The 18,319-nt window shown below is 39.4% G+C and overlaps 1 pseudogene; it reads left to right on the top strand.

The window, feature by feature from the left end:
- Positions 1 to 353: 353 nt before the first annotated feature.
- On the top strand, positions 354 to 17,511 carry LOC129076126 (eukaryotic peptide chain release factor subunit 1-like; annotated as a pseudogene).
- The last annotated feature ends 808 nt before the right edge of the window (positions 17,512 to 18,319 follow it).

The raw sequence follows: 18,319 nt of genomic DNA, 5'->3' as shown, positions 1-18,319 counted from the left end.
AATTCCAGCTCTCAATGTCCCCAGTATAATTATTCATTTACTTTATTACACAATATACATATAGCAGTGTCAGTGTAAAAATACCAACACTACCACCAACAAAAGAATTACTGAAAAGAGTTGAAGATTTTTTCTTTTATTATTTTTATCCTTAGGGCATACCTCCACTAGGGATGGATGATGAAATTACTGTGTCTTAAGCTGACATGAAATTGTTTATCTCCACGTGGTTATGCCACTAATTTAATACACAAGCTCATTTGTTTAATTTTACTTTCAATATTTAGGGACTAATTTTATTTATTTTTGTTGTATAATTATGTTGAATATCTTGTATGTAAAAACAATCGGTCATGGGTGAGAACCAAGAAACAAAGTAAGAGAAGTTATATTATTTAGGATAGAGATTTGGGGAAATTTCTAATAAAGTTTTGAATGGAAAACCTACATCTAACTTTCGTGACACCAGGCTGAGCACTTTTACACCAATTGCCTCTAAAAGTGAACTTTGCAACAGTGCTTGTTCTACCTGCCCATTATCATGCACTTTAGTTTCAATGAGAAAACTCCTGCCCCTGCACTTCTGATTGGCATGATACTCTTCTTGCTCAGTTGCCTTGGAGAAGCCTGTGTTTCTCCAATGGGAAGTGAGGGGGGAGTCAGAGCACATAGGCAGTCACAGAGGTGGGGCAGAGGTTGAGTCCTGTTGAAACCCAACCCAGCCAAGACAAAAAAAATCATTCATCCTTACATGGATCCATTCTTTATAGGAGTTAAATAGATTGTGTGTTATGGGCTATGATGTATTCAGCTTCCATTAACTACTTCTCTTTGCAATCTGAGTTGCTTGGGCAGGTGCATGGCTGCCACCCAGAGCACCAAGGCAGGGATCTGGGTTGTGGAAATGGGGGTTGAGGAAGTGGGAGTTGGGAAGACCAGTTTGTAGCCTGTGTCCATTTGAATTTGTAGGTGCTTTCCAATTATACCAACAATTGTTTAAGAAGTTGTGAGACTAAAACAAAGTTTTAAATCACCAATATGTTTTGAAAGGATCTATGGGCTCAAGCCCTGAACTGCATATTTTAAAAAATAATTTTCTTCTCAAATATTTCTTGGTCGATACAAACTTTCTCTCTAGTAACTCTACTGGGGCGCTGGCTTTGTTGGTTCCTCTAACACCTGAACTGATGCTCCATTTGTAGGAAGAAGTTTGATTATATTAGGCCTCTAGATGTATGGAAAATTCTCAAACTTTTGGGTCAGCCAATACAAACTTCATATTAGAAATACCATGCCATAAATGGACAATTATTTCTAGTTTAACCTCATTGGGAGAAGTTGTGCCTGCCAACAGGTAGAAACATGGATGGAGCCTGTGGGAGTGTTCTGATGACCAAAAATAACATAGTATGAAATGGAATGATGTAACCCTTGCAGGATATATTTTAGCTAACGATCCTATGTGTGTGTGTGTGTGTGTGTGTGTGTGTGTGTGTATGTGCGCATGCGTGTGTGTATACATGCATACGCATATACAAGATAAAGAGAGGAAAGAGTGACTAATACACCAGGCCCTAGAGAATAGGATGTTGATCAACTATACTAGAGGCTAGTGCTGAGTGTGAGGAAGCTCATCCTTAACATCTGAGAGGGTGGAGAATGAGGAAGCGCCAAAGCTTCGCACACCACCCAGATCTTGAAGCAAGCCAATGGTTGTGATGTCACAGATTCCAAATAAAATTGAACAAATATCAGTTTGCATCTATGTGTGAAAGAGGAGAAAAGGGAAAGGAAGATAAATACAGCTAAAGAAGATACAGCCCGCTTTTCTGCATTGCTTAACTCCAATTTACTGATGTTCTTTATTTGTGGCATTTAGGTACAAAACTTTTGTTGTGATGATATAAAGATAAATGCTATTTTTTCTTACCTTTGCTATTTCTTTAAGGGCAAATGTTAATATGGAACTGTGGCATTTGAGTTTCTCAGGTTGTAGCCTTCTTCTCTTCCTCCTCTTTCTCCTTTTCCACGTCCCTTTCCCCCCTTTTTATGCTTTAAAAATGAAAGAACAGAAGTTCCTCAAAATGCAGTTTTGCAAAATTTAACCAACACTATATGAAGTACTTTTATATCTAATATCAGATGAACCACACCAATTAACTAAAACCCCAAAAAAGGCACATATTGAAAACATCGGATCCAAGTGTGTGGAGATGCTAGCAATGTTTATGCTTTGACGCTGTCTTGTGCTTTTTTTTGAGGAGGGTCTTGTTGTTAAAATAAAAACTAATAGACTTAATTTGTAGAGCTGTTTTAAGTTTACAGAAAAATTGAGCAGAAAGTACAGAGTTCTCATATACTCTGTCTCTTCCTCTGCCTCCCACTCCTCCCTCACAGTTTCCCCTATTATTAATATTTTGTATTACTGTATATTTGTTACAGTTGATGAACTGATATTGATAAATTATAATTAACTGAAATCCATGGTTTACATTAGGGTTCACTCTTTGTGTTGTGCTTTCTATGGGTTTTGTTAAATGCATGATGTCATGTATCTACTGTTACCATATCATACAGAATAGTTTCACTGCCCTAAAAAAATCCCCTGTGCTCCACCTATTAATCCTTTCTTTCCTGCTCTCTTCCCCTTCCACTCCCCCCAAAACTCCTACTAACCACTGATCTTTTTACTGTCCCTACAGTTGTTCCTTTTCCACAATGTTATGTAGTTGGAATCATACTCGCTTCTTTAACTTAGTGATGTGTATTTAAGTTAAGGTTCCTCCATGTCTTTTCATGGCTTGATAGCTCATTTCTTTTTATCACTGAATAATATTCTGTTGTATGGATTCATCACAGTTTTTCTCTTTACCTATTGAAGGACTTCTTGGTTACTTACAGGTTTTGGTGATTATGAATAAAGTTACTATAAACATTCATGTGCACGTTTTTGTGTAGTTGTTCCAGCATCATTTGTTGAAAAGACTGTCCTTTCTCTATTGAATTGCCTTTGCTTATTTGGTAACGATCAGTTGACTATATTTATGTGAGTCTACTGCTGGGCTCTCTATTCTGTTCCACTCACCTGTTTTTTTGTTTTTTTTTTTTTACTCTTTAGGCAATGCCACAATATATTTACTGCTGTAGCTTTATATTGAGTCTTGAAGTTAAGCAGTGTCAGTCTTCTGGCTTTGTTCTTTTTCAGTATTAATTTGGCTACTTTGAGTCTTTTGCTTCTCCATATAAACTTTAAGATCAGTTTCTCAATTTCCACAAAGTAACTGGCTGGGCTTTGGTTGGGATTGTGTTCAATCTATAGGTCAAGTTGGAGAGAACTGACATGTTAACAATATCAAGTCTTCCTATCCATGAATATAGAATATCTCTCCATTTATTTAGCTCTTTATTAATTTCTTATATCAGAGTTTTTTAGTTTTCCACATATAGACATTGAGATACTACACATATTTTGTTAGGTTTATACATAAGTATTTCAGTTTTTGGTAGTAATATAAATGGTGTGTTTTAAATTTCAAATTCCAATTGCTTGTTGCTGGTATATATGAAAGTGGCTGGCTTTTGTATATTTACCTATGCCTTGCAGTCTTTCTATAGTCACTGATTATAGTCAAGGCTTTTTGGTCAATTTCTTGAGAATTTATACCTAGACAATCATGTCACTGTGAACAAAAACAGTTTTATTTCTTCCTTCCATGTCTGTATGCCTTTTATTTTGCTTTTTCTTATTGCATTAACTAGAACTTCTAGTATGATGTTCAGTAGGAGTGATTAGAGGGGACACCTTTGTTTTGTTCCTAATTTTATGGTAAAAGCATCTAGTTTCTCATCATCAAGAATGATTATAGTTGTAGGTTTTTAAATAAATGTCCTTAATTGTGTTGAGGAACTTTCCCTCTACTTGTTTGGTACGAGTTTTTCACATGAATTAGTGTTGGATTTTTGTCAAATTATTTTTCTACCTCTGATGATATGCTCTTGTGATTTTTCTTCTTTAACCTGTTGATGTGATGGATTACATTAATTGACTTTTAACTGTGAACCAGCCTTGCATACTTGGGATAAATTCCAGTTGGTCATTGTGTATAATTCTTTTCATACATTGTTGGATTTGATTTGCTAATATTTTGTTGAGGATTTTTACATCTTGGGAGATAGCGGTCTTTAGTTTTCCTTTCTTGGAAGTATTGTCTGGTTTTGGTATGAGTTTAATGCTGACCTCATAGAATTAGATAGGAAGTATTCTCTCTGCTTCTATTTTCTAAAACAAATTGTAAAGAATTGGTGTCATTTATTTTTAAAATGTTTGGTAGAATTCCCCAGTGAGCCCATCTATGCCTTGTGCTTTCTGTTTTGGAAGGTTATTAATTATTGACCCAATTTTAAATGTAGACATAGGCATATTTGGATAGTTCATTTCTCTTTGTGTGACTATTGGTAGATTGTGTCTGTCAAGGAATTCCTTCTAAGTTATCAAAATTGTGTCCACAGAGTTGTTCATGGCATTTTTTTTATCCTTTTACTGTCCATAGGATCAATAGTTATGGCTCCTATTTCATTTCTGGTATTAGCAATTTATGTCTTCTCTATTTTTATCTTGGTTAGCCTGGAGAGGGATTTATCACTTTTACTGATATTTTCAAAGAACCAGCTTTTGGTTTCTTGTAGACAACATATAGTTCGGTCTTTTTTTTTTTTTTTAATCTTCTCTAACCATCTGAGTCTTTTAATTGACATATTTAGACCATTCACATTTAAAATGATTATTGATATAGTTGGATTAATATCTAACATTTTTGTAACTGTTTTCTATTCATTGTCATTGTTCTTGGTTTCTATTTTGTCTTTCACTCTTTTTCTGCCTTCCCTAGTTTTAATTGAGGTTTTTAATTATGATTCAATTTTCTCTCCTCTCCTAACATATCAGTTGTACTTAAAAAATTTTAGTAGTTGTCCTAGAGTTTGCCATATATATATTTACAATAAATCTAAGTCTACTTTCAAATAACACTATCATTTTATTGGTAATGCAAATACCTTATACACAGTATTCCCAATTCCTCTCTCCTGTCCTTTATAATACTGCTGTTTTTCATTCTATTTATCCATATGCTATAATCACTGACTACATTTCTGCTATTATTTTGAAAAAATTGATATCTGTTAGATCAATTAAGAATATTAAAAATAAAATATTTTATTTTACCTTCACTTCTTATTTTCCTAATATTCTTCCTTTCTTTATATAGGTCTGAATTTCTGATCTATATCATTTTCCTTCTCCCTAAAGCACATCTTTTAACATTTCTTGCAAGTCAGGTGTACTGGTGATAAATTCCCTCACTTTTTGTTTATCTGAGAAAGTTTTTACTTCTCCTCACTTTTGGAGGATAATTTTGATGGATGCAGAATTCTAAGTTGGTGGTATTTTTTTTTCAACACATTAAATAATTCACTTCACTCTCTTCTTACTTGCGCATTTTCTGAAGAGAATTCTAATGTGATTCTCATTCTTGCTCCTCTATAGGTTTTATTTTTCACCTGGCTACTTTCAAATTTTTCTCTTTCACTTTGATTTTCTACAGTTTGAATATGATATGCTCCAGTGTAGATTAATAAAAAATTTATCCTGCTTGATATTCTTTGAACATCGTAGATCTGTTGTTGGTGTCTGCCATTAATTTGGAAAATTTCTCTACCAGTATTACTTTAAATATTTTTTCCATTACTTTCTCTCATTCTTATCCTTCTGGTATTCCCACTACATACATATATGTTACACCTTTTGTAACTATCTATAGTTATTGGATATTCTGTTCTATTTTTTCATGTTTTCTCTTTGCTTTTCATTTTGAACATTTTCTTTTGTCATATTGGGAAGTTTTATTTTCATATCTTCTAGCTCATTAATTATCATCTACTTTTTCCAGTCTGTTGACAAGCCCATCAAAGGCATTCTTCATTTCTATTATGGTGTTTTTGATTTCTAGCATTTCCTTTTGATTCTTTCTTAGAGTTTTTAATCTCTTGGTTCACATTATTCATCTGTTCTTGAATGCTGTCCACTTATTCATTAGAGCCCTTAGCATATTGATCATAGTTATTTTAAGTTCCAGATCACATACCATATTTTGCCGTATAAAATGTGCACATTTTTGCTCAAAATTTTTAGGGAAAAATAAGGATGCACGTTATATGTGGGCAGTACTAATTCTATATCTATATAAATGTTTTTAATTCTTTTATTTATACTTATGTGTTAAAAGTATAACTCTAGAAAGAAATAATTATATCTGCAAAATAATACCATGGAATACAATAATTGGTTTTGTGGAACTTTTAAAATTGAATTAAAAAATTAAAACAAAATATTTTTTTCCTGAAAGTTTGGACCATAAACGTGGGTGTGCATTATATGTGGCAAAATATGGTAATCCCAAAATGTCTGCCATGTTTGAATCTGGTTCTGATGTTTGCTTTGTCTCTATGGAATATGTTTTTAAAACAATTTTTAGTATGCGTTATATATTTTTTTTTTGTTGAAAGCTTGTCATGATGTATTGGGTAAAAGAATTGCCGTAGATTGTTTTTAGTATGCAGTTTTATGTTCATCTGGCTAGGATTAGGCTGTGTTTACTGTTTGCCATAGTTGCATGTGTTGGAGGCTAAAATTTCCTTTGTTGTCTTTTTTTTGCCTCCCCTATCACCTTTGAGTTTCCCTAGACAGGTGTTTGTTTGTATATAGGATCTCAGTCATATGCACTTCTTTTAGCTGTAACCCACTGTTATCACACAGGAGCACTATCAATGTGGCAGTAGGATTGAGGGGAGGAGAAGCATTCTATAGTCCTGATTAGCTCTTACTCATTTAGTGAACCTGTCTCGCTGGGTTGTGATTTTTACAAGTGCTTCTCAGCTTCCCTACACTTCCTTTTCACTGAGACAGAAAGCTAGAAGGGGCTGGAGTTGGGTATTTCCCTTCCCCGTGGTCAGCTAGGCTTTGGTGAAACCCAAGTCATTTAGGCTCTGGTAAACCCTTCAGGACAAGCCTTGGTTGAGGAAAACAGAGAGCTCTGAAATATTTCAAAAAGGTTTCTTTTCCCCCTCCCCCTGCTGTAAGCAGGAGGTACCCCCCCAATTGTTACAGTGACAACTTGGTGGGGCTCCTAGAGGTAAAATTCATGAAAGAGTGGAGTTCCATTGAGGAAAGCCCCCAGAATTAACTCTCAAAGTAGTCCACATTTCAAGGTAGAGCTTGTAGAAATTTGCCAGATTACAGTTTGTGTTCCTACTCATCCTGACACCAATTGTGGGTTTCTTCTCTTAGACTTCTGCTCCTGGTACATTGTGTTTCTCTTTATATGTCTGTATCTAGTTTTCAGGGCAACAGTTTGGTCTGTGATCTCAATTCTATGATGGATCAAAGGAGCTGTTTCTAGTTCATTTTATTTCTTGCTGTGAAGATGAGAATGCCTTCCATACTGTTTTAAAAAAGAGATTATATGTATGTATGTGTGTGTGTATTTTTTTTTATTTGTATAACAATTTATTTATTTATTTTTTTTATTTTTTATTTTTTTAATTAATTTATTTACTTTTTAAATACATTTGTCTCTGCCTTCCCCCCCCTCTTTCCCTTGCCCCCTCCCACCTTCCCTCCCTCAGCTCTTCCCCTTTGGTTTTGTCCATGAGTCCTTGCTATATGTTCCTTGACTTTCCCCTTCCCTTCCCTTTCCCTGCCCCCCCCTTCCCTCTTGTCTCTGTTGATTTCTTTTCCTTTCAGTGTTGCTGGTCATATTTGCCTTGCTTCTTTGCATTGTTGGTTAGGTTCCGCTTATAGGTGAGATCATATGGTATTTGTCTTTCGCCCCCTGGCTTATTTCGCTTAGCATGATGCTTTCCAGTTCCATCCATGCTGTTGCGAAGTTTAGTAGTTCTTTTTTTCTTTCTGCTGCATAGTATTCCATTGTGTATATGTACCCTAATTTTTTGATCCAGTCATCTACTGATGGGCATTTAGGTTGCTTCCAACACTTGGCTATTGTAAATTGTGCTGCTATGAACATGGGGGTGCATAGGTTCTTTTGTATTGGCGTTTTGGTGTTCTCAGGGTATAGTCCCAGCAGGGGAATCGCTGGATCAAAAGGCAGTTCCATTTTCAGCTTTCTGAGGAAATTCCACACTGCTTTCCATAGTGGCTGCACCAGTCTGCATTCCCACCAACAGTGGACTAGAGTTCCCTTTTCTCCACAGCCTCGCCAGCACCTGTTGTTTGTGGATCTGTTTATGATGGCCATTCTGACCGGTGTGAGGTGGTACCTCATGGTGGTTTTGATCTGCATTTCTCTAATGGCTAGTGATGCAGAGCATCCTTTCAAATGCCTCTGGGCCCTCTGTATCTCCTTCTTAGAAAAGCATCTGCCCAGGTCCTTTGTCCATTTTTTGATTGGATCGTTTGTCTTCTTGGAGTCAAGTCGAGTGAGTTCTTTGTATATCTTGGAGATCAAACCTCTATCTGATGTATCATTAGCAAATATATTTTCCCAAATGGTTGGCTCCCTTTTCATTTTGCTGATGTTTTCTTTAGCCGTGCAGAAGCTTCTTATTTTGATGAGGTCCCACTTGTTTATTCTTTCCTTTATGTCCCTTGCTTTAGGAGACATATCAGTGAAAAAATTGCTGCGTGGGATATCTGAGAGTTTCCTGCCAATGTTCTCCTCTAGGACTTTGATGGTGTTGCGACTTATATTTAAGTCTTTTATCCATCTTGAGTTTATTTTTGTGTATGGTGTCAGCTGATGATCCAATTTCAATTTTTTGCATGTAGCCATCCAGCTCTCCCAACACCATTTGTTGAAGAGGCTGTTATTGCTCCATTTTATGCTTCTGCCCCCTTTGTCAAATATTAGATGTCCATAGAGACCTGGGCTTATTTCTGGGCTTTCTATTCTGTTCCACTGGTCTATGGGTCTGTTCTTGTGCCAGTACCAGATTGTTTTGAGTATAGTGGCTTTGTAGTAGAGTTTGATGTCCGGTATTGTGATCCCTCCTACTTTGTGTTTCTTTCTCAAAATTGCTGCAGCTATTCGAGGTCGTTTATGGTTCCATATAAATTTTTGAAATGTCTGTTCTATTTCTGTGAAATACGTCATTGGTATCTTAATAGGGATTGCGTTGAATCTATAAATTGCTTTTGGTAGTATGGACATTTTAAGGATATTAATTCTTCCAATCCATGTGCATGGTATATGCTTCCATTTATTTGTGTCTTCCTTAATTTCTTTTTTCAATGTTGTATAGTTTTCTGCATACAGGTCTTTTGTGTCTTTGGTTAAATTTATCCCTAGGTACTTTATCTTTTTTCGTGCTATATCGAATGGTATATTTTTCCTGATTTCTTCTTCTTCTATTGCATTGCTGGTGTACAAAAACGCCTTTGATTTCTGAATGTTGACTTTGTATCCTGCTGTTTTGCCAAATTCACTTATTAGGTTGAGGAGTTTTTTGGTAGAGTCTACAGGGTTCTCTATGTACACTATCATGTCATCTGCAAACAATGATAGTTTTACTTCCTCCTTTCCTATTTGGATGCCTTTTATCTCTTTCTCTTGTCTGACCGCTGTGGCTAGGACTTCCAATACGATGTTGAAAAGAAGCGGTGAGAGCGGACATCCTTGTCGTGTTCCCGATCTTAGTGGGAAAGCTTTCAGTTTTTGCCCGTTGAGTATGATATTGGCTGTAGGATTTTCATATATGGCCTTTATTACGTTGAGGAATGCCCCATTGATTCCCATTTTGCTGAGTGTTTTGATCATAAATGGGTGCTGTACCTTGTCAAATGCTTTTTCTGCATCTATCGAGATGATCATGTGGTTTTTGTCTTTTCTTTGATTTATGTGGTGTATCACGTTTACTGATTTGCGTATATTGAACCATCCCTGCATCCCTGGGATGAATCCCACTTGATCGTGATGGATAATCTTTTGAATGTATTGCTGGATGCGGTTTGCCAATATTTTGTTGAGGATTTTAGCATCTATGTTCATCAGCGAAATTGGCCTGTAGTTTTCTTTCTTTGTAGGGTCTTTATCTGGTTTTGGGATCAGGGTGATGCTGGCCTCATAGAAGGAGTCTGGCAGTCTTCCCTCCTCTTGGATTTTTTGGAATAGTCTGAGAAGGACAGGGGTTAGCTCTTCCTTAAATGTTTTGTAAAATTCTCCTGGGAAACCGTCTGGCCCTGGACTTTTGTGTGCTGGGAGTTTCTTGATTACTGCTTCAATTTCCCCAACTGTTATCGGTCTGTTCAAGCTTTCTGTTTCTTCCTCCTTCAGTGTTGGAAGATTATACTTTTCTAAAAATTTGTCCATTTCATCCAGATTTTCAAATTTCTTGGCATATAATTGTTCATAATAGTTTCTGATGATCATTTGTATTTCTGTGGTATCAGTTGTTATTTCTCCTCTTTCATTTCTGATATTATTAATTTGGGTCCTCTCCCTTTTTTTCTTGATGAGTCTGCTCAAAGGTTTGTCCACTTTATGAATCTTTTCAAAGAACCAGCTTCTGGATTGGTTGATCCTCTGAATTGTTCTTTTTGTCTCTATGTCATTCAGTTCTGCTCTAATCTTGACTATTTCCTTCTACTTGCTCTGGGATTTATTTGTTGTTGTTTCTCCAGTTCTTCAAGTTGTAGTGTTAGGTCTTTTAGTTGAAATGTTTCTATCTTTTTAAGGTAAGCCTGTATTGCTATGAACTTCCCTCTCAGGACCGCCTTTGCTGTGTCCCATAGGTTTTGGGACAGTTGTCTGTTCATTTTCATTTGTTTCCAGAAATTTTTTGATTTCTTCTCTTATCTCATTATTGACCCATTCATTGTTTAAAAGTGTACTGTTCAGTCTCCATGAGTTTCCAAGTTTTTGAAGTTTCTCTTTGAGTTTGATTTCGAGTTTCAAGGCCTTGTGGTCTGAGAAAAAGTTTGGTATTATTTCAATTTTCCTGAATTTACTGAGGCTTGCTTTGTGTCCTATCATGTGGTCTATCTTTGAAAAACTGCCGTGAGCATTTGAAAAGAATGTGTATTTTTCTTCTTTGGGATGTAAGGTTCTATATATGTCAGTTAAGTCTCTTTGATTCAGTGTTTCATTCAGCGCCACGATATGTTTATTAATGTTTTGTTTGGAAGATCTGTCCATTTTGGACAGTGGGGTGTTGAAATCCCCTACTATCAGTGTGTTGCTGTCTATATCTTTTTTGAAGTCATCCAACAATTTCCTTATAAACTTGGGGGCTCCTATATTGGGAGCATATAAGTTTACAATGTTGATGTCTTCTTGATAGATTCTTCCTTTAAGTATGATAAAGTGCCCCTCTGGGTCTCTCTTTATGGCCTTTGCTTTGAAATCTACTTTGTCTGATACAAGTATGGCAACGCCAGCCTTTTTCTCATGTCCATTTGCTTGGAATATTATTTTCCATCCCTTTACTTTCAATCTGTGTAGGTCTTTTGCTCTGAGGTGGGTCTCTTGTAGGCAGCATATGTGTGGGTCATGTTTTCTTATCCATTCAGCTACCCTGTGTCTTTTGATTGGGGCATTTAATCCATTCACATTGAGAGATATTACTGATAGAAACTTACTCATCTTTTCTCTTTGTACTTGTGTTCCTCTCTGTCTCATTCTTTTCCTTCATCTGCTTAAACCAGTCCCCTTAGCATATCTTGGAGTGCTGGTTTGGTAGAGATGTATTCTTTTAGCTTTCTTTTGTCTGGGAAACTCCGTATTTCTCCTTCTATTTTAATGGAGAGCCTAGCTGGGTAGAGCAGCCTTGGCTGTAGGCCCTTGCTTTTCATGGCTTGGAATATTTGTTGCCATTCCCTTCTGGCTTGGAGTGTTTCTGTTGAGAAGTCAGCTCCTAGGCGTATCGGGGCCCCCTTGATTGTTACTTTCTCCTTCTCCCTTGCTGCCTTCAGGATTCTCTCTTTGTCTTTGACATTTGCCATTTTAATGATGATGTGTCTTGGAGTGGACCTCCTTGGGTCCTTCTTGAGTGGGGTCCTCTGTGCCTCCTGGATCCATGAGAGCCTTTCTCTCCTCAAATTAGGGAAATTTTCCATCATTACTTTTTCGAGGAGGTTCTCTATTCCTTGATCCTCTTCTTCTCCTTCTGGTATCCCTATTATATGGATATTATTGCGTTTCAGGTTGTCCTGCATTTCCCTAAATGCTTCTTCATTCTTTTTGAGCCGTTTTTCCATTTCTTGCTCTTTCTGGGAGCTTTTTTCTACCTTATCCTCCATCTCACTGATTCGATCCTCAGCTTCATCCAGCCTGCTTTGGATTCCTTCTACTGTGTTCTTCAATTCAGAAATGGTATTCTTCATATCCTCTTGTGTCTTCTTGATAGTTTCTATGTCCTTTTCCAGGCTGATATAGTTTGCTGTGAGATCCTGATAGTTTCTCTGCAGTTTCTCATAGTTCTCTTTGAGCTGGCTGAGCTCATTGAGCTTCCTTAGAACCATTGTTTTAAATTCCATATCTGATAGTTCCCTTGCCTCTATTTCATTGAGCTCTCTCTGTGGGGAGTCCCCTTTTCCACTCATTTGGGGAGAACTTCTTTTTCTTCCCATTTTTGTGAGAGTCTGTTAAGTATTTTTGTCCTTTACTTTTCTTTCTGGGCTTGCCTCTGATGATGTCAGTTGTTGACCCTATAGGGCCTTGGGTTGTTTGTTTGAGCCTTTCAGGAGTCTAATGCCTGTGTCTGACTCCTGCTTGGAACAGCTCTGTGACCCCTTCGGTCAGGGCTGGGCTATTTTTTGGGATCTCTCTGCGCTCTCACGAGAGCTCCTTGAGCGCGTTCCCAGCGTGGCAGGGTCCCCCACCTGCCTGGGCTCGCATGTGTTTGCCCCAGACCAGGGGGCTTATTCGCGACCTCCCGTGCTCATCTGACCTCCCTGGCACGCGAGCTTCGCGGCACTGGTCAGTTTAGGGTCTTCTATTGTGTGTTTTCCCCGCTTTTGGCTCTTTGGGTGCGTTGCTTGCCCTCGCCAAATGGGGACTACGGAAATGGGAGGAAATCAGCTCTCCGGTTAATCCTGTTTCTGGTCTCTCCTCCAGGGACTCTGGGCAGCTCTACTTATTTTGTGGGCTGCTCCGCAATCGCGGCGGGCGGGTCAATTTACGCCTGCCCTTGCCCCTCTGTGCAATCCCTCGCAGGCCGTATGGGTGCCAGTCTGTGTGAGGCCTTGCCGGCAGGTGCAAGCGTTTGCCAGCCCGCGTGGGTCACACACACGCTCGCCAACCCTCGCCAGTCACTCGGCGCAAGTGTGCGCGCCTGCTCTGGGTGTTTTGGGGGTGTCTATGTTTGCTTTTCGGCTTTTGGCTCTTTGGGGGTGTGGCCTCTTCCCGCGCAATGGAGACTTCGGCAAGGAGAAGGAGTCGGGACTCTCCGGTTCCTCCTCCCGTTCTTTCCCCAATGCCTCCGTTTCTAGTCTCCCCTCAGGGGCCTCTGGGCAGTTCTGTGACCCCTTCGGCTGAGGATCCAACCCCTGTGCGGACTGCGTTTCAATCGCAGGCAGTCTGGTTCATGCGCGCCCCGCTTCTGCCTCTTTGGGGTCGCGCCTTTCCAGCCCACAATGGAGACTACCGAACGGGGAGGGAGTCGGGACTCCCCGGTTCCTCCTCCCGTTCTTTCCCCAACGCCACTGTCTCCAGTCTCTCCTCAAAGCTCTCCCAGACAGTCTGCACTCAGCCCCGCAGGTCACAGGCGCACAAGCTGTGTGCGGAGCGCACAAAAGGCAGGTTAATTGATTCCCTTATGCCTGAGCGAGATGGTAGCTGCAGAGTGGGAAGTGCGTTATCACCCGGGCTCCACCGGCCGCAGAGTCAGTTCTCTTCACAAAGTTTTCCTCACCAGTCTTTTCCCAGGCACCAGCCCACCCTGCTGCCGCCTGTACCCAGCGATCAAGGAGGGTGGCTGCTGCTGCAACTTTTGCGTTTGCCCTTTAAATGTCTCTTTGCATCCCCAGCCACCTGTCTCTGGCAGAGAGTGCCCCTAAGCTTTTTGGGGTTGTGTTTTGTCTGTATTTTCTCAGCTTTAGCGGCTGTAGTTTAGGGGTTCCTGTTTATGATTCAGACCCCGTTCTTCCCGGGGGGACGCTAACTGGCCGTTTCAATGTCCCTCTGGTGCCAGTGCCCGTGCGCACCCAGCCCACCCTCTCGAGCCTCCACCGCAATTCTCACCCGTTGGGATGTGTGAGAGTCGAATCCGCTGTCCGCGGCACCAAGGCTCCTCTCCCACTATCGCTCCACTGCTTTCCAGGTGATTACTCCATTATTTAGTTGCAATTCCAGTTTGGTTTTGGGAGGAGGTCAGCGTGACTCCCTTTCACTCCTCCGCCATCTTTTCTCCCTGTGTGTGTGTATTTAATCCTCACCTGAGGATATGTTTATTAATTTGAGAGAGAGAGAGACAGAGAAACAGTGATGTGAGAGAGAGACATCAATCTGTTTCCTCCTGTACACACCCCAACTGGGGATGAAATCTGCAACCTAAGTACATGCTCTGACTGGGAATTGAACCCACAACATTTTGGTGCACAGACGATGTTCCAATCAGCTGAGCCACACAGCCAGGGTGCCTTCCATACTCTTTACAAGTTGGACTGGAGGTTGGAAGTCTTTGCCATGTTTTTTTAAAGTGTGAAAGTTCAGACTTTGTCTCTTTGCACAACCAAAAGGAGGACAACAACAAATTTAAAAACAAAAAATAACCAGAACTTCTAGAAAATCAAACTGTATGGAAAGTCCAACAACCAAGGAGTTAAAGAAGAAACATTCATCCAGACCAGCAGTAGGGGTGGAGATGAGCAGCTGGAGGGGAGAGGACGGATGGCAAGGTAGCAGGGACAGACTGGGTGGTCCCACATTTGCGTGTGGATAATTTGGGAGGAACAACTGCGGAGTGAGACAGATTGTACATCCAAGGGCTCCAGTGCAGGAAAAAGAAAGTCTCAAAACCTCTGGCTGTAAAAAACGGTGGTGGATACGGCAGTGGGAGAAACTCCCAGCCTCACAGGAGAGTTCATCGCAGAGACCCACAGGGTCCTAGAATGTACACAAACCCACCGACCTCGGAATCAGCACCAGAAGGACCCAATTTGCTTGTGGGTAGCAGGGGGAAGCGACTGAAAGCCAGCTGAGAGCCAAGCAAGCAACATTGTTCCCTCTAGGACCCCTCCCCCACACACAGCACCACAGTGCCCCACCCTGGCAATACCTAAGGCTCCACCACTTCCAACATAACAGGTGTGCTGAGACAAACAATACGGCCCAAATGAAAGGACAGATCAAAGCTCCAAAAATAGAACTAAGCGATGAACAGATAGCTAATGTATCAGATGCATAGTTCAAAACACTGGTAATCAGGATGCTCACAGAAATGGTTGAGCATGGTCCCAAAATGGAGGAAAAGGTGAAGGCTATGCAAAGTGAAATAAAGAAAAATATACAGGGAACCAACAGTGAAGGGGAGGAAACCAGAATGCAAATCAACGATAGTGAGCAGAAGGAAGAGATAAACATTCAACCAGAACAGAATGAAGAAACAAGATTTCAAAAAAATGAGGAGAGGCTTAGGAACCTCTGGGGCAACTTTAAACGTTCCAACAAACAAATCATAGGGGTGCCAGAAGGAGAAGAGGAAGAGCAAGAAATTGAACACTTATTTGAACAAATAATGAAGGAGACCTTCTTCCATCTGGCCAAGGAAATAAAATTCCAGGAGATCTAGGAAGCTCAGAGAGTCCTAAAGAAGTTGGACCCAAGGAAGCACACACCAAGGCACATCATAATTACATTACCCAAGATTAAAGATAAGGAGAGATTCTTAAAAGCAGCAAGGGAAAAAGAGACAGTTACCTACAAAAGAGTTCCCATAAGACTATCAGCTGATTTCTCCAAAGAAACCTTACAGGCAAGAAGGGGCTGGCAAGAAGTTTTCCAAGTCATGAAAAACAAGGACCTACATCCAAGATTACTCTATTCAGCAAAGCTATCATTTAGAATGAATGGGTAAAGTGCTTCCCAGATAAGGTCAAGTTAAAGGAGCTCATCATCACCAAGCCCTTATTACCTGAAATGTTAAAGAGACTTATCTAAGAAAAAGAGGAAGATCAAAAACTGTGAACAGTAAAATTACAAACTTACAGCTATCAACAACTGAACCTAAAACAAAAACAAAAAGCAACTAAGCAAACAACTAGAGCAGGAACAAAATCAGAGAAATGGAGATGGGGGGAGGGGAGAGAATGAGGGAAAAGGTACAGGGAATACAAAGCATAAATAGTAGGTACAAAATAGACAGGGGGAGGTTAAGAATAGTATAGGAAATGGAGAAGCCAAAGAACTTATATGTACGACCCATGGACATGAACTAAGGGGGTTGGGGGAAAAGGCTGGTGAGAGGGGAGGTTCAGGGCAGAGGAGAATAAAGGGGAGAAAAAAATGGGACACCTGTAATAGCATAATCAATTATATATAAAGAAAGTCAACATTGACTTTTGACTTTAAACATTTCAAACCAATTAATACATCATTGTATTTGTGTGAACACAAATTCGATACAGGGGCTCTTAACAGCACAGCTTTCAGAGGATAGCAAGTTTGGCTTCACTGTAATGGTAGTGGTGCATTTTTTGGCACAGTTCAAGGAAACACAAGAGAAGTGCTGCATAAATCTACTGTGGATCTCCACCCTCCCAACAAAAAACGTGGTAGAGGGTGTCAGACAGCCTTGTGTTTCGCCTGTTTAAGAATGAAAAAGTGACATAACCATGTTCAGAAAGTAGCTAAGACTGTTGTGCAGCTGTTTATTTCTGGGGACAAAGTGAATGCTGCTGGTCTCATTTTAGCTGAATTAGCTGGTTTTAAAAATGAAGTAAGTCAATCTGATCTGTCTGATCAGAGGTTACAATAATAAGTTTTAAAATTAGTTGATATATCTTATGGTGGCAAAAATGGATTGGTTGAAGCTATTGACTTATCTACTGGAGTCCTCTTCAACATGAAATTCATTAAAAAAATTAATAAGATGATGCTTTGATGAAATCAGTCAGGGCACTGGCAAACACTGTTTTGGAGTTGAAGATACACTAACAGTTTTAGAAATGGGAGCTGTAGAAATTATAATAGTCTCTGAAAATCTGGATATAATGAGATATGTTCTTCATTGTCAGGGCAAAGAGGAGAAAATTCTCTAACTCCAGAACAAGAGAAGGATAAATCTCATTTCACAAAGAGGCAGGACAAGAACGTAAACTAATTGAGAGCACACCCATGCTGGAATGGTGAATGGTTTGCTAACAACTATAAAAGTTTGGAGCTACATTGGGAATTGTTAACAGGTAAGTCACAAGGATCCCAAATTGTGAAAGTGTTACTAAACAAACAAACAAAGATTCAGCTGCCTGTTGCCACAAAAAGCCAAACTCGAATATAGCCGAGAATCAAATCAATGATTTGGAATATAAAGAAACAAAAAGTAACCAAGCAGAACAACAAGAAGAAAAAAAATCCAAAAAAATAAGGATAGTGTAAACAGCCTATGGGACAACGTCAGGCATCTCAACAGTTGCATCATAGGGGTGCCAGAAAGAGAAGGAGCAAGAAATTCAAAGTCTACTTGAAAAAATAATGAAAGAATACTTCCCTAATTTGGTGAAGGAAATAGACATACAAGTCCTTTAAGCTCAGAGAGTCCCAAAAAAGATGGATGCTAAGAGGTCCACTCCAAGACACATCATAATTAAAATGCCAAAGGTTAAAGATAAAGAGAGAATCTTAAAAGCAGTAAGAGAAAAGAAGTTAGTTACCTACAGGGGAGTTCCCATAAGACTGTCAGCTGATCTCTCAAAAGAAACCCTGCAGGCTAGATGAGATTGGTGAGAAATATTCAAAGTCAAGAGAAGCAGGGACCTACAGCCAGAATTGCTCTACCCAGCAGTGATATCATTTAGAATTGAAGGACAAATAAAGAGCTTTCCATATAAGAAAAAAACTGAAGGAGTTCATCATCACCAAACCGTTATTATATGAAATGTTAAAGGGACTTATTTAAAGAAAAGGAGATCAAAACTATGAGCTATAAAATGGCAATAAATACATACATGTCAACAATTGAATCTAAAAAAGCAAACTAAGCAAACAAGAAGAACAGGGACAGGATCATGGACATGGAGACCGTTTTGATGCTTTTCAGATGGGAGGGGGTATGGAGGAATGGGTGAAGAGGTGAGGGGATTAAGAAG

This window comes from Pteronotus mesoamericanus, unplaced genomic scaffold, assembly GCF_021234165.1.
Source record: "Pteronotus mesoamericanus isolate MK-2021 breed Mesoamerican mustached bat unplaced genomic scaffold, CSHL_Meso_final contig_57, whole genome shotgun sequence".
Lineage (NCBI taxonomy): Eukaryota > Metazoa > Chordata > Mammalia > Chiroptera > Mormoopidae > Pteronotus > Pteronotus mesoamericanus.
Note: the sequence above shows the minus strand (reverse complement) of the source record. Positions and strands in the feature narration are given on the sequence as shown.